This window comes from Pogona vitticeps, chromosome 4 (assembly GCF_051106095.1).
Source record: "Pogona vitticeps strain Pit_001003342236 chromosome 4, PviZW2.1, whole genome shotgun sequence".
In the NCBI taxonomy this organism is placed as follows: domain Eukaryota; kingdom Metazoa; phylum Chordata; class Lepidosauria; order Squamata; family Agamidae; genus Pogona; species Pogona vitticeps.
The window spans coordinates 236,032,640-236,045,868 of record NC_135786.1 but is presented as its reverse complement, the minus strand read 5'-3'; the positions used below and the strand labels follow the sequence as shown (position 1 = coordinate 236,045,868).

Genomic DNA, 13,229 nt, shown 5'->3' with positions numbered 1-13,229 from the left:
CAGCCAGCCCGGGTATGGGGGGACAGAACACACGGTACCTGTGGTGCCACACGTATGGACTTAGACAGAACTGAGTTGTATTTATTTGTGTCCAACCCTAGACCTGATACATACATAGTATATTCTCTGCTAGTGATTCTGTCCACAGCCCATATATTTTCACATGATTATATATCATACTGTCTGGAGGCTGGGGAGGGGGGAATGCTCCTTTGTTTGGACTGAATGTTCCAGAATTCACCTGGTAGCATTGCTGGGTATGGGGTTTGATTGAATTATCTAATAAACCTAAATGAATGAGGCTACAATCTTAAAGACAGCTAGAAGAACAAGTGCTACTCAACTTAGCAAAGTAAAGTATTTCATCAGGAATGAATAAAATTCAGCTTGTGCTCGCTATCTTTGTTCATGTCCTTACCCTTCCATTAAATACCATTATTACTTCCATTCCTTTTTTTAAAAAAAAATCCACTATACCGTCTGTTCCAGGGGAAGTGGGAGGAGCTGGCTTGTGATGGAACAGATGCAAAAGTTCCTCAAGAGACTGAGGTGCAGAGAGTGCAGGGGAAAGCACAAAGCGGCAGAGATATTTGAATACTATTTTCATCTTCCATAGAAATTAGAGACATATCTTATTTCACTGGAAAATTAAATATAGGCGCCATGGAAACACACTGAGAAGGGCAATTAGGGAAATGAGATGTGGGTGGTGGGAATAAGCTGCACGGTTCTATAGACTTAATACAAAAGGATAGATTCTTTACTTACAATGAAAGCAGAGGCATTAAAAAAATCAGTTCTTCAAAAACCCTCAATTTTATAAATGTGGGATATTGTGCTTTTGTATCCATGATTCAAAATGCCAGGTAATGGCCAATATTGCTTCACAATATCATGCCTGCGTTGCCAGCAGGAAAAAGGAAAGAGCAGCTTGATGACACCCATGTCAACAGTCAAGATGGTCTACAGGATACCTTCTTGTGATCGCTACTGGAGATGAGTGGTTTGTGCTGGTTCGCTCTTCAGATGAACAGGTGTTTGGTGGTTCCCAGCCCCACTTCTTGCTGTGGGAGCCCACTCAGAGGCACTGCTGAGAGGAAACAGGTCAGGGAAACCAGGATGCTGCCTCTAAGTGGGAGCCCGATGGATGAGGCGGAGCTGGGAACTGCTAAATACCTGTTGGGCCAAAGGATGAACTGGCACAAACTGCCAAACCAGCAGTCTCTGCCCATATCTACTCACTGCTATTTCTTCTTGGCATTTTGATTAATTTGTTGTACTAAGCAATAGATACTCTTCTGGTAGCAATGTTGTGGGCACCACATTACTTAATTTACGGCAGTTCTTCTCTAATTGTTATGCCATTCGCGTAACTGTGCGGCAAGATGTCCGCCATAGATTGGCAACTGATTGCCAACCTACACGTTGCTGGGATGTCTGAAGTTGATTATAATTAAAATATAAATTGAATTAATTAATTAATTAATTAATCTATTTATTTATTTATTTATTTATTTATTTATTTATTTATCTTATATGCCACCCATTCTATCCAAATGTCACTGGGTGGCTTACAACAATTAAAATACAATAAAAATACAATGAAAAGATAAAACAATGAAAATACAATTAAAATAGATATTCTAAAAATTGTATTTGCGAAGGCTTTCACGGCCGGGATCTAATGGTTGTTGTGGGTTTTTTGGGCTCTTTGCCCGTGTTCTGAAGGTTGTTCTTCCTGACATTTCACCAGTCTCTGTGGCCGGCATCTTAAGGGGACAGCCACACTCAGTGCTGTCCTCTGAAGATGCCGGCCACAGAGACTGGCGAAATGTTAAGAAGAACAACCTTCAGAACATGGCCAAAAAGCCCCAAAAACCCACAACAACCACTCTAAAAATTGCCATCAGGACCCACAGTTGATATTATTTCAATTAAAAGCCTTCTGGAACAGGAAGGTTTTGACCTAGCGCTAAAATGTCACCAGTGTCGGCACCAGACGAATCTCCCTCAGGAGGGTGGTCCATAGTCTGGGGGCAGCTGCCGAAAAGGCCCTTTGTCTACAAGCCGTCCCTCTTACCTCCTTGAGGGACGGCTCTTTCAAAAGGGCCCCTTGTCTAGATCTTAACTGCCGGGTAGGTTCATATGTAAGGAGGCGGTCCATCAAGTATCCAGGGCCCAAGCCGTTGTGAATCTCGTCTGTGCAGGAGATGCTGCCTGACAGTCGGCCAAATGATATTTCTGCTACAACAAGGGCAGAAGCAATTAAGGCTTTTGAGTGCAGGACACCCCCTTTTCCCAGTGGGTGGGGCAAGAAGCAAAAGTGGCTTGTGGTCAAATTCTTGGGACCCTCAGGCATCCAGAGCGATGTGCACCCAAGAGTGCATTGTTATCCCATCCTCGTGGATGATGATGGTCAGAGGTTCTCTACACAGTGGTGAAAAATCAACATAGAGATTCCTCAGGAGACAGAGCTCCTCCATGGAGAAAGCCAAGGAGAACCCATGTCCATGTGGGACTTCTTACTTGACAAGAAGCCCCAGGAATATTTGGGCATCTTTTGCCAGACTCGGCTTCTCCCAGGCTGAATGAGGACCTCAGAGACTTTCTAGAGCAGCATCCATTCTGGCAGGCAACAGGATGGAGCCATGTGTCTCTTCCTTCCACTGCTTACATTTTCTTGCAAAAATTACTGACTATTAAGATAACAACTTCACAAGCCCTCGGGGTTGGATGGCTCATCTGTTAAAAATAAATACAAGAGGCTGAGTCTCCCTGCTAAGCAGAAGTAATGCAGCTTAAACTGTGAAGGGAGAGCATTGCTGGAGTCAGCCAAGCAATTTCTTTCACTACCCAGCACCATCTGTTTCATGTCAGTTAGAGTTAGACCATGCCTTGCTTGCGCTTTTGACCCGTCTTTTCCCCTAAAGGTACCGAGATAAGAGTCAAAAGGCTATTACCACTTGTAACCTCTGCCTTTCCTCTGGTTACCCATGCAGCAGGTCAGGTCAACAAGGCTTGAACAAACCCAAAAATATTAGGAGGGATTGGTTGGCTTACCAGAGTCAAATGGGAAGGATGATCAGGAGACTGGAAGCCAAGCCGTATAAGGAAAGACTGAAAGAACTGTGCATGTTTAGCCTTGAGAAAAGAAGACTGAGGGGAGATCTGACCAGCACTCTTCAGATACTTGAAAGATTGTCCTACAGAGGGGCTGGATCTGTTCTCAATCATCCTAGAGTACACATAGTCATGGGCTCAAGCTACAGGCACCCAGATTTGGACTGAATATCTGGAAGAACCTCTTAACTGTTGGAGCAGTACAACATGGGAACCCATAACCTTGGGAGGTGGTGAGCACTCCAACGCTGGAGGTACTCAAGAGAAAATTGGACAACAATCTATCAGATTTGCTTTGACTTGGATTCCTGCCTTGAGCAGGGGGTTGAACTCAATGGCCTAAAAGGCCATCTAAACTCAATGATTCTCTGATTATATGGAAGGGCCTTACTTGGGCTTCCACTCATCCAAACCTCCTCTCTTCTAAGATGTTCTACATAGCAAGCTTTAGAGAATAACTGCTATTTATATGGTGCTTTAAAATGATTGGATCCATTTACTTGTGTTTAGTGAGGCCTCTCTTGTGCACAGCATAGTGCCCTTTTTGAAGGCCTGCCAAGGGACAATCCTCTTTTTGAAGGTGTCCACTCTCCAAGGCAATTTAAGGAGAAGGAACTGTGAGGACAAGGAACTTAAAATTTCCTGCCCACAGTGACCAGCACGTATACATAAGAGTCAGAAAGGCCATAGGTCACTCGGCACAGTCTGATCTACTCACTTCTCTCCTGTTAATCTGCTTTCCTTCTGGCAATCATTGAATATTCTATACTGGCTAAGTACATCCTGTCCTCATTTGGCAGCTGGCTTTTCGCCCCTCTTAGTGGTCCTCCTCTCCTTTCTGCAACTACTTGAAGATATCCAACCTGGAAGAAAAAGGGAATGAAAAGCACAGCCCTGGAAGATGAGAAGACACTCTCCATCTTAGCTCTGTGCAGCAATGATGCATTCAGGCCTAAACCACAGTGCTGCACACTGACTAGATTTCTGTGAGGACTATATATGCAAAAAAACTACTTACGCCGCACCAGTACAAAGAGGGCAAGCACCACACAAACACAAAAAGGACACCGATTGGTATAAAACTGCATTTACTAATTTATATGTACACTTCTCCCTTGAACATCGCTGGGCTTAGGGGTGCTGCACTACCATGGAGTAAAAAATCTATGTATAACTCTTATGCCCTAGGAACCACAATCTAAAAGGCTTAAACCATTGATTAACACAGAGAGAGAGAGAGAGAACAGTTCTCTCTACTAGAGTTTTCTTGTATAGCGTTGACAATCCTTTCCATATAGTACCATATGTAATGAGCCTTAAAGGTCCTTATAATCCCCCCCCCCCCAGTCTAGAGGCTGAATTAGAGATCTTGTGATTGAGGACAAATAGACCACTTTGACACCTTTGGTGTTGCACTCATTGGGTTCTGGGTGGTCAGGGACATGATATTTACTGAATATTTGTTTGTATGTTTGTTTGTTTACTGAAAAAAATCATGTATAATCAAAATCACGCTGTTCAGACTAGAGGCGGGCATGAATTTAAAAAATGAATCACCACATTTGTTCTAAATTGCTATTTGTATCAATCAATGCCCCCAATGAATCACAAATCAATGAATTTTAGTGATTTTTTTATTCGTTGATTTGTTGGCTATAAAGCACCCCCCCCCAAAGCAGCTAGAGACACCAAAATCACAGAGACTCTTCTAATGACTTTCTTCTTCAATTCCTCCATGTTTGGTGAAGATTTGCTTTCCCCCAAACCAGCTGCTAAACAGCACTTTCCTGGGAGGACCTAGTTTGTGGGTGTATAATGCGGATCACTGGTTCTTAACCTTGGGTTACTCAGGAGTTTTGGACTGCAACTCCCAGAAGCCTTCACCACCAGCGGTCCTGACTGGGGTTTCTGGGAGTTGCAGTTCAAAAGCATCCGAGTAACAAAGGTTAAGAACCACTGATGTGGATGATTGAAACGCATTCTTCACCAATCTTGGAGGGTTTCTAGAGGAGCACAGTAGAAGATTCTCTGTGATTTCGGTTTCTCTAGCTGCCTGGGGGGAATCTTTCCTCAGTGACTCTACTTGTGAGTGTTTAACATGGATGTCCAAAATCTCTAAACTTCACCCAACTTCTGATGTTGCGGAGGAAGGCTATGGGAAACCTTGCTGCAAATTTGGTGTCTCCAAGTGCTTTGGCAACCATTTTATCAGGTTTTCAATTTTTTTAAAAAAATCTATTAATGAACCAATTCATCAGAAGAAAATCACAAATTCGTAACTTGTGATTCATCGAACTTGATGATTCACAAATCAAAATGAATCACCATATTTTTCCTGATTTGTGCCCATCTCGAATTCAGACCTGTGCAATTCAATGGAGAAGTGTACATTCAACAGCATTACATAAATACTGCAACTCAGGATCATATAGTGGGATACAAAATTGAACTAGGACTTGGAAAACCTGGTTTCAAATTCCTGCTATGCCATGGAAATTCAGTCGTGTGCGTATATAGCACTGGTAAAACCAGTCCTTAAATCTCACACATACCTGTAAAACCCTGTTGGGGTCCATGAGTCAGATGCAACTTAACGGCACATGATGTATACATGTTAGATATCTTTAACTGACTTGGTGACATCAGAATGTGGATTTTCTCCCAAGCAGGAAGATCTGCATAAGTCTTGATGTGTCACAATTTGATGGCAAGACTAGTACAAGAGGGCGAGATTTCTAAGATACCATCGAGCTGGTGCAGAGTAATTCTCTAGCTTTCCATGTATGGGATCTCAACCGACTGCCAAAGCCATCAATTGGGACCCAAACCTTTCTTCCCGCGTGTTCTTTGCTGAACTGTTCTAGAAGTAGGAGATGGGAGACTGGTGGAAAAGGCAATAGATCACATTGTCAAGGAGACAGGTTACTATCCGGGAAAAAACTTGTTAACTGTTAGAGCAGTACAACAGTGGAACCCAAGACCTCAGGAGGTGGTAAGTGCTCCAACACTGGAGGCATTCAAGAGAAAACTGGACAATCCTCTGTCAGGACTGCCTTGAGCAGGGGGTTGGACTTGATGGTCTTATAGGCCTCTTCCAATTCCTTTATTTTAAAATTCTATGTCACGGTGCATTATAAGGCCAGATTAATTTTGGATATGTTAAAATAGCTAAAAGAAAATTGCAATCAGCCTTCAATAAATGTGTTGCTGTCTTCTGGAGGAGTATTTAAGGACAGACAGTGGTTGTCGTAATGAGAAGATTATTTTGGCAAAGAACATAAACCCCTGGGTTCCAAAATGTCATTTGCTATTTAATCACAAGAAAGTGTGCGGCACAGTGTGTGATTTTCAAATATCAGCTCCAGTTTTATAGTTCTGTCTGAGATATCGCGTAGTGAGACACGGCAAGGTGTACTTTGGGATCAGCCAGGAAATTCAATCCTGGCTCCTCCTCCTTTTTTTTGAGATAGTGTCGTAGATGTGTGGTAGAGAACCCATGCTTTGCATCACAAGTGCCCAAATTCAACCTGTCTTTTTCAGATGTTTGATAAGAGGGAATTTGGTAGGGCTGAGTATACCAACACTGTCTCAGCATTAGACCCAGTTTGGTGTAGTGCAGAGGTCCCCAACCCCCGGTCTGCGCCCCGGTGCTGGTCCATAGCCTGGGCCAGGCTGGGCCACTGAGAGAGAGACCTCCCCCCTGCGCACACTCACCCCCGCACCGCCTGTTTGCGCCTGTGCTCCAGCATGCCTGTGCAAGCGCTGCTCTGCCATTTGTGCATGCACATGGGTGCGCATGGGCCCACACAAGTGTGTGCTGCTGTTTGCACATGTGCACGAGCACTCGCATGCACACACAAATGGAAGTGCACGCTCATGCGGCACCCCGCGCACCCATGCGCATGCACAAATGGCAGAACGGTGCTTGTGCAGACACGTGCCCTCCCGTGCAAGAACACGTGCACTTGTTCATGCATGCATGCAAGTGCAGGGGGTGCCCCGCCTTCCTCAGCCAGGCTGTGGACCGAAAAAGTTTAGGGAATGCTGGTGTAGTGGATAGAGTGTTGGACTAGGACCCAGGAGACCTGAGTTCAAATCTTCCCTTGGCCACAGAAGCTCACCTAGTTGGTGGCACTGGTAATGCCACACCTTAAATATCTCATTTCAGCTGCTGTCATACCCACACACACTCGTCCTCCTTTAAGCCTCGCTTGGCCTCCGTCCCAACCCTCAGGTTTGGCTCATTTAGCCTCTGCCTCCTTCCTCCCACCTGGGGCTTCACTTTTGTTTTTGCCACCTTCAGGTTAACCTGTTTCCAAGGTCTCCATGAAATCCACTGGGAAGGGTGCGAGGGTCCGAGGCCGACTGCCCACCAGGGACAGCCAGAACACCCCACTCCCAGTCCTCCTCGTGTACTGTGGAATCAATTGGACAGCACACAATAATATTTCAGCATGAACATAGAAAGCAACCACATACCGTATACATGAATTGGTCAACCTGTCACTCAAGATGAGAAGGTGCTCTGACCTGATCAGGGAAGAATAACATTTCTGCCAGGAGATAGCCATAGCTTTCCACTCCTCCTTGCTCGTTTCATTGTAGGGAGGCCAAGAGACAAAGATTCTCGCTTGCCCAGGTCAGACAGTAGCCGTATACGTATGAGAGGGAGGGTATGCAATCTGTGTAGTAACACACCTCCAATCACCATGTCCAGCTGGATTTAGGGGGTTCCCCAGAGGAAGTCTGTGTTCTCCTTTTGGTCACATTATTTCATGCCACATCAGAAGAACGTCAACTACTGTCTGTTCAATAAACCTATTGCATCAGTGGCTTCCTGTCTTGATCAGGATTCAAATTGCTTAAGCTCATGAAATTCTGGCGGGTCCAAATCTTCCAATTAGCATTTATGATTACTATGTACAGATGTGAAAGCTGGATAATGAAGAAGCCTGACCAGGGGGAGAAAGGATTCCTTTGAAATGCAGTGTTTGAGAAGAACTATCGATACGATGGGCTGCCAGAAAGATAAACAAATGGCTGCTACATCAAACTGAGCCTGATTTGTCTCTGGAAGCAAGAACGACAAAACTGAAGCTTGTCATACTTTGGCCACATCATAACAAGACGAGACCTTTTGGAAAAGACAATAATGGCAGGAAAAGTTGGAGACGGCAGGAAAACAGGATAACAAAATGTGAGGTGGATTGATTCCATAAAGGAACTCACTGCCTTGAGTCTGCAAGATTTGGCTGGGGTTGTTAATGACCAAACAGTTTGGAAGTCATTAGTTTCATAGGGTCACCATAAGGTAGAAATCGCTTGATGCCACGTAACAAACAGCAAAGGTATTCCAAATAAATTCAAATTATTTCTCAGATATGAAGCCCGTTGGTTGGCTCTCAGTGTAACAGAGATGTGGAACCACAATCATCTGAGGGTAGATTTCTTGTGGCTTCTAGGAGATATGCATAATCCTTTTTTTCTCTACAAAAATGGGAGCTGGAAAAAGGTTGGATGCCTCCCGGAAGCTTTATTGCTGATTCTTAATGGTTTAATATTTTCAATCTTGTTCTTCAATTCTGGATTCTCAACTATTGTCCCGGAAACCCTACCTCATAGACTTGCTGATGTGGAAGTTCTTCTCCAATGGACCACTTGGAGTCACTTGATGGGCCATTTGGAGTCCATCAAGTTGTCATCTGGAATAGAGGAAGTGAGCACTATGTGTATTTGGGGCATAGGTTTGGGACCTTGGTATCTGTCAGACGGTCTCTCCCAAAGAACTCCTGCCCATTTCGTCTGCTCCTCCCAGGCATGGCTTCTTAGAATGACCACACCAAGACAGGTCAGAAGAACGTCAACTAGGACTCTGGGCCTTCTTGGTGGGGGACCCATCCCTGTGGGATGCCCTTCCACCAGATGTGCATCCTTCTTTACTTTTAGAAGTCTTGCTAAGGCAGAACTTCATAAAGAGGCCTTTAAAAATATACTCCCTCTGAGATAGGAGTTTACGATTTTTATTTTGGAGCTCAGACGAGTGGGTTTCCACTAAGTTGGGCAATATACTTATAAATCAAGCAGACGGACAGACGGGCGGGCGTATGGACGGACGGGCGGGCGTATGGATGGATGGATGGACGGACGGACGGACGGACGGACGGACGGACGGACGGACGGACAGATAGATAGATAGATAGATAGATAGATAGATAGATAGATAGATAGATAGATAGATAGATAGATAGATAGATAGATAGATTTGCTCTTTCACACACAAACACAGACACACACACACACAGACACACAGACACACACACACACACACACACACACACACACACACACACACACAGAGAGAGATGAAAGGTGGAGAATCACCAAAAGAAAATTCTTCAGCTTGCTTTCAAGTCACTTGATTATGAAAAATGGACGATGGAGTTCATGAAAGGTGTTTATCACTAGCTACAGCCCACTGCAGCCCACACATAACTGTATTGATAGAAAAAGGGCTGATGGGAAGAGAAAGCAGAAAAGCATAACATACTTTTAAACACAATATGCAGGGGGGAACTTTTACACCACCTGGAGGGCTACATTTTGCCCACCCTGCTCCAAAGTATACACTTCTAAAACACTTATTTTTTCTCAGGTTTAAAGAGGCTTTTTTGCTTTTAGACATAAGTGAACATAGCTGTGCATAGGCCATTATTTATAGACCATAAGTACAGGTCGGCATCAGGAGCATTTAGAATGAATATAGTTTGTGAAGCAAAGCCTGTAAGGGCAAGCATAGAATGATATTAAGTATAAATGTAGGCTCAGAATGTAGTTAGAAATCGCAGGTAGTATTTTTATAATCTAGGTACCTTTCATGACTCACTTAATGGATAAAGAAGTGTTATTAACTGCCATTTTGATGGCACATGGCCTACATGGACCCAAGGTGGATCACGCCATCATCTGGGACAAACAACATGATTAAATAACATGATGGTGGAGAGAGGTAGCTGTTTTTCGTGCAACTGGTGGGCTAAATTTGGGGTGGCAGCCAACCTTTCATCGTCGTTAGTCGTTTAGTCGTGTCCGACTCTTCGTGACCCCAGGGACCAGAGCACGCCAGGCCCTCCTGTCTTCCACGGCCTCCCGTAGTTGAGTCAAATTCATGTTGGTAGCTTCGATGACCCTGTCCAGCCATCTCGTCCTTTGTTGTCCCCTTCTCTCCTCTTGCCTTCACACTTTCCCAACATCAGGGGCTTTAGATTAGATGCCTTACCCTAACCCTAACCCTGTCTATACACTAGGCATGTTTTGATATTTTTAGCTAAAGGATAATGTCCCTGAATTTCAGCCCCTTGCCATGCCTGCTCCCCTACCTCAACCTTGGAACAAAAGTTATCTTAAATCTATTGTGTTTTGCCCAACAAAATCTAATACATTATATTAGAAACACAGACACACACACGTATGAATGATGATGCTGAGAGACAGAAGTAAAGGGCTCAAGGGGCAACACTTTGGCCTCATTTCATGTGGGAGAAGGTGTAAATGAGTGAATTCATATATAATAAAAAAATTTAAAAAAATGAGTGGTTTCAGAAAATGCAATCTGTACACATGCAAACTTACCATTACTTTATTGTTAAACCTCAATACGTTGCAAGAAGCAACCGAGAAACATTTTTAGAGTGGGGGAGGGATTAGAACTATGTGTAGATAAAGTAAAAGGGGTGATATGATAACACTTTTCAAATATTTGAAAGGCTGTCATGCAGAGGAGGGGCAGTATTGGTTCTCGATCATCCCAGAGTTCAGATACGCAACCATTGGCTCAGGTTACAGGAAGCCAGATTTTAGTTGAATATCAGGAAAACTTTCTACCTGTTAGAGCAGTATGATGGTGGAACCCATGACCTCAAGAAGTGGTGAGCCCTCCAACACTGGAGGCATCTAAGAGAAAATTGGACAACCGTCTGTCAGATCTGCTTTGATTTGGATTCCTGCCTTGAGCAGCGGGTTGTACTTGATGTCCTCACAGGCCCCTTCCAACTTCGCTAGTCTAGGATTCTTTGATCTTCAAAATGCTCCAACCAGACTGTTCACTAGTGCTGGTTATAGGGATCATATAACAACACCACCACCACCCAGTTATAGTAGCTCCACTAGCTGCCCATCTATTTCCAGGCACAATTAAAGGGTTGGCTTTAACCTACAGTATAAAGCCCTAAATAGTTTGGGTCCAGGCTATCTCAAAGACTGCGTCTTCCATTGTGATCCTGTTCAGGTGTTAAGATAATCAGGAAAGGCCTTTCTCTCAGTCCCACCACATTCACAAATGTGCTTGGTGGGGACACGGGAGAGGGCCTTCTCTGTGGCTGCTCCCAGACTGTGGAACTCCCTCCCACTGGAGGCCAGCTTGGCCCCATCTTTGCTGTCCTTCCGCAAGCAGGCAAAGGCCTTTCTCTTCAGGCAAGCTTTTCCTTAGTGACTGACAGTGTAGGAGACAATAAACTGGATGGTTTATATTTTGTTGCTTGTGAATCAGTTTTTACTAATGCTTTTGCCAAACATTTTTAATGTAATATATTGCATAATTTGAATAATTTACTCTTTTTTGACATTTGAATAATTACATTTGAATAATTTACTCTTTTTAGCTTTTAATATTGTCCTTTGTCAGGAGGAAGGCGGGGTAAAAATCTTAACAAGAAATAAAATAATAAAATTTATATTTAATAGGAAGTGAACTATGAAGGTAAGTCAACCTGACCATGTTATACAACATGAACTACTAAAAAAAAATGACCGTACCCATCAGTCATGTACTGGATTAGCCTAGATGGTCATCCATCTGCATATCTCAAATGTTTTGTTTGTTGGCTTCCTCGTCTTCCGTCCCTCTCCGGGATATGATCGGCTTTTCTTTTTCTTCTACAGAAACCCTGATCGCATCGTCCGAAGGAAGAAAAGCCAAAGACGCTTCACATTCAGGCCATGCATCAATGCCAGCTTTGCTGACTATATTACATTTTAAAACTGTTGTAGTCAATAAACATTGCAATTATATCAGAAGAGGAGAAGGGGGGGGAACCCTCGTGGCTCCTATGGATTAGTGACTATGACTGAGCTTTCTTCTGCTGGAGCACCAGCATTTGACCCCTGCATGTGGATTTTGCCTTCTCTCCCTGACTTTTTAAATCTCCACTTTCTCGTAAAGTGACTTTCAGCAAAAAATTAAAAACACAACACAACCTCTCAGGCACTGATCTTAAGCAGTGGAAAGGACACCCACCTTACTGCTCAGCTTCTGAATTCAGCTTCTTGATTCCGATTTGATTCAAGAAAGAAGTGGGGCAGTATAGTACAACCTCATGATTCCCAGCCTTGGGTCCCCAGATTTCCTTGGACTAAAATTCCCAGAAGCCTTCACCACTAGTTGTAGCTGGACAGGATTTCTGGGCATTGGGATCTACTGGTGCAAATCATTATATACATGGGAGGGGAGCCCCTTAAAGTTACATTTCCATAAGCGAGGAGAGCATCTCCATGCGCTTCACTTTAAAGGTGCACCTTCCACACCTGCACAATTTGCATAGAATAAAGAAGCATGGACAAAAGGCAGATTTTGATTTGTAAATAATTGGTGATGGATTTTGGCCCCAATCCACAGTACAAAAAGGTCATGATTCTCCTGGTTTATTTACTGAACGAAAACGAGGCAAAAATCAAGAGGAGAGGGCGTGCATGGATGGTCTGTCTAACACATTCGCTCTTTGATCAGCCCCTTCCGTGTTTTCCTTTTTCCATCCCCATGGGGAAAAAAAATCTTGCTTGATTTTCTCCGTGCATGATGAGCAGAGAAGGACCTGCTTGCAAAAGGATGACACCAAATTGAAATAAAGAAGTGGTGGGTTGAAGATCGCCTTCCCATGCTCCGATGCACAGTTTGCTCAGGCTTTGTGGATGATGGAATCAAGGATTTACGTGCTGCAGAAATGGAGGCAACCCCAGTTGTTTCTGGACACATAGCCCAGTGGTTTAGGTCTGTGGCTGCAGAGTTCAATTCCCTACTGGGCCTCCTTGAGGACCCAGAGGGTCCCTTCCAGCTC

The 13,229-nt window shown here is 43.9% G+C and overlaps 1 protein-coding gene across 6 annotated transcripts in view; it reads left to right on the top strand.

Moving 5' to 3' along the window:
* TSNARE1 (t-SNARE domain containing 1) overlaps window positions 1-12,192 on the top strand; it is a 434,224-nt gene extending 422,032 nt beyond the window's left edge. For all 6 annotated transcript variants that reach the window (XR_013544395.1, XR_012087019.2, XM_078392020.1 and 3 more), the window contains one exon: window positions 12,058-12,192. The gene's annotated coding sequence lies outside the window, so the exon portion shown is untranslated. The remainder of the gene's footprint in view (window positions 1-12,057) is intronic.
* The last annotated feature ends 1,037 nt before the right edge of the window (window positions 12,193-13,229 follow it).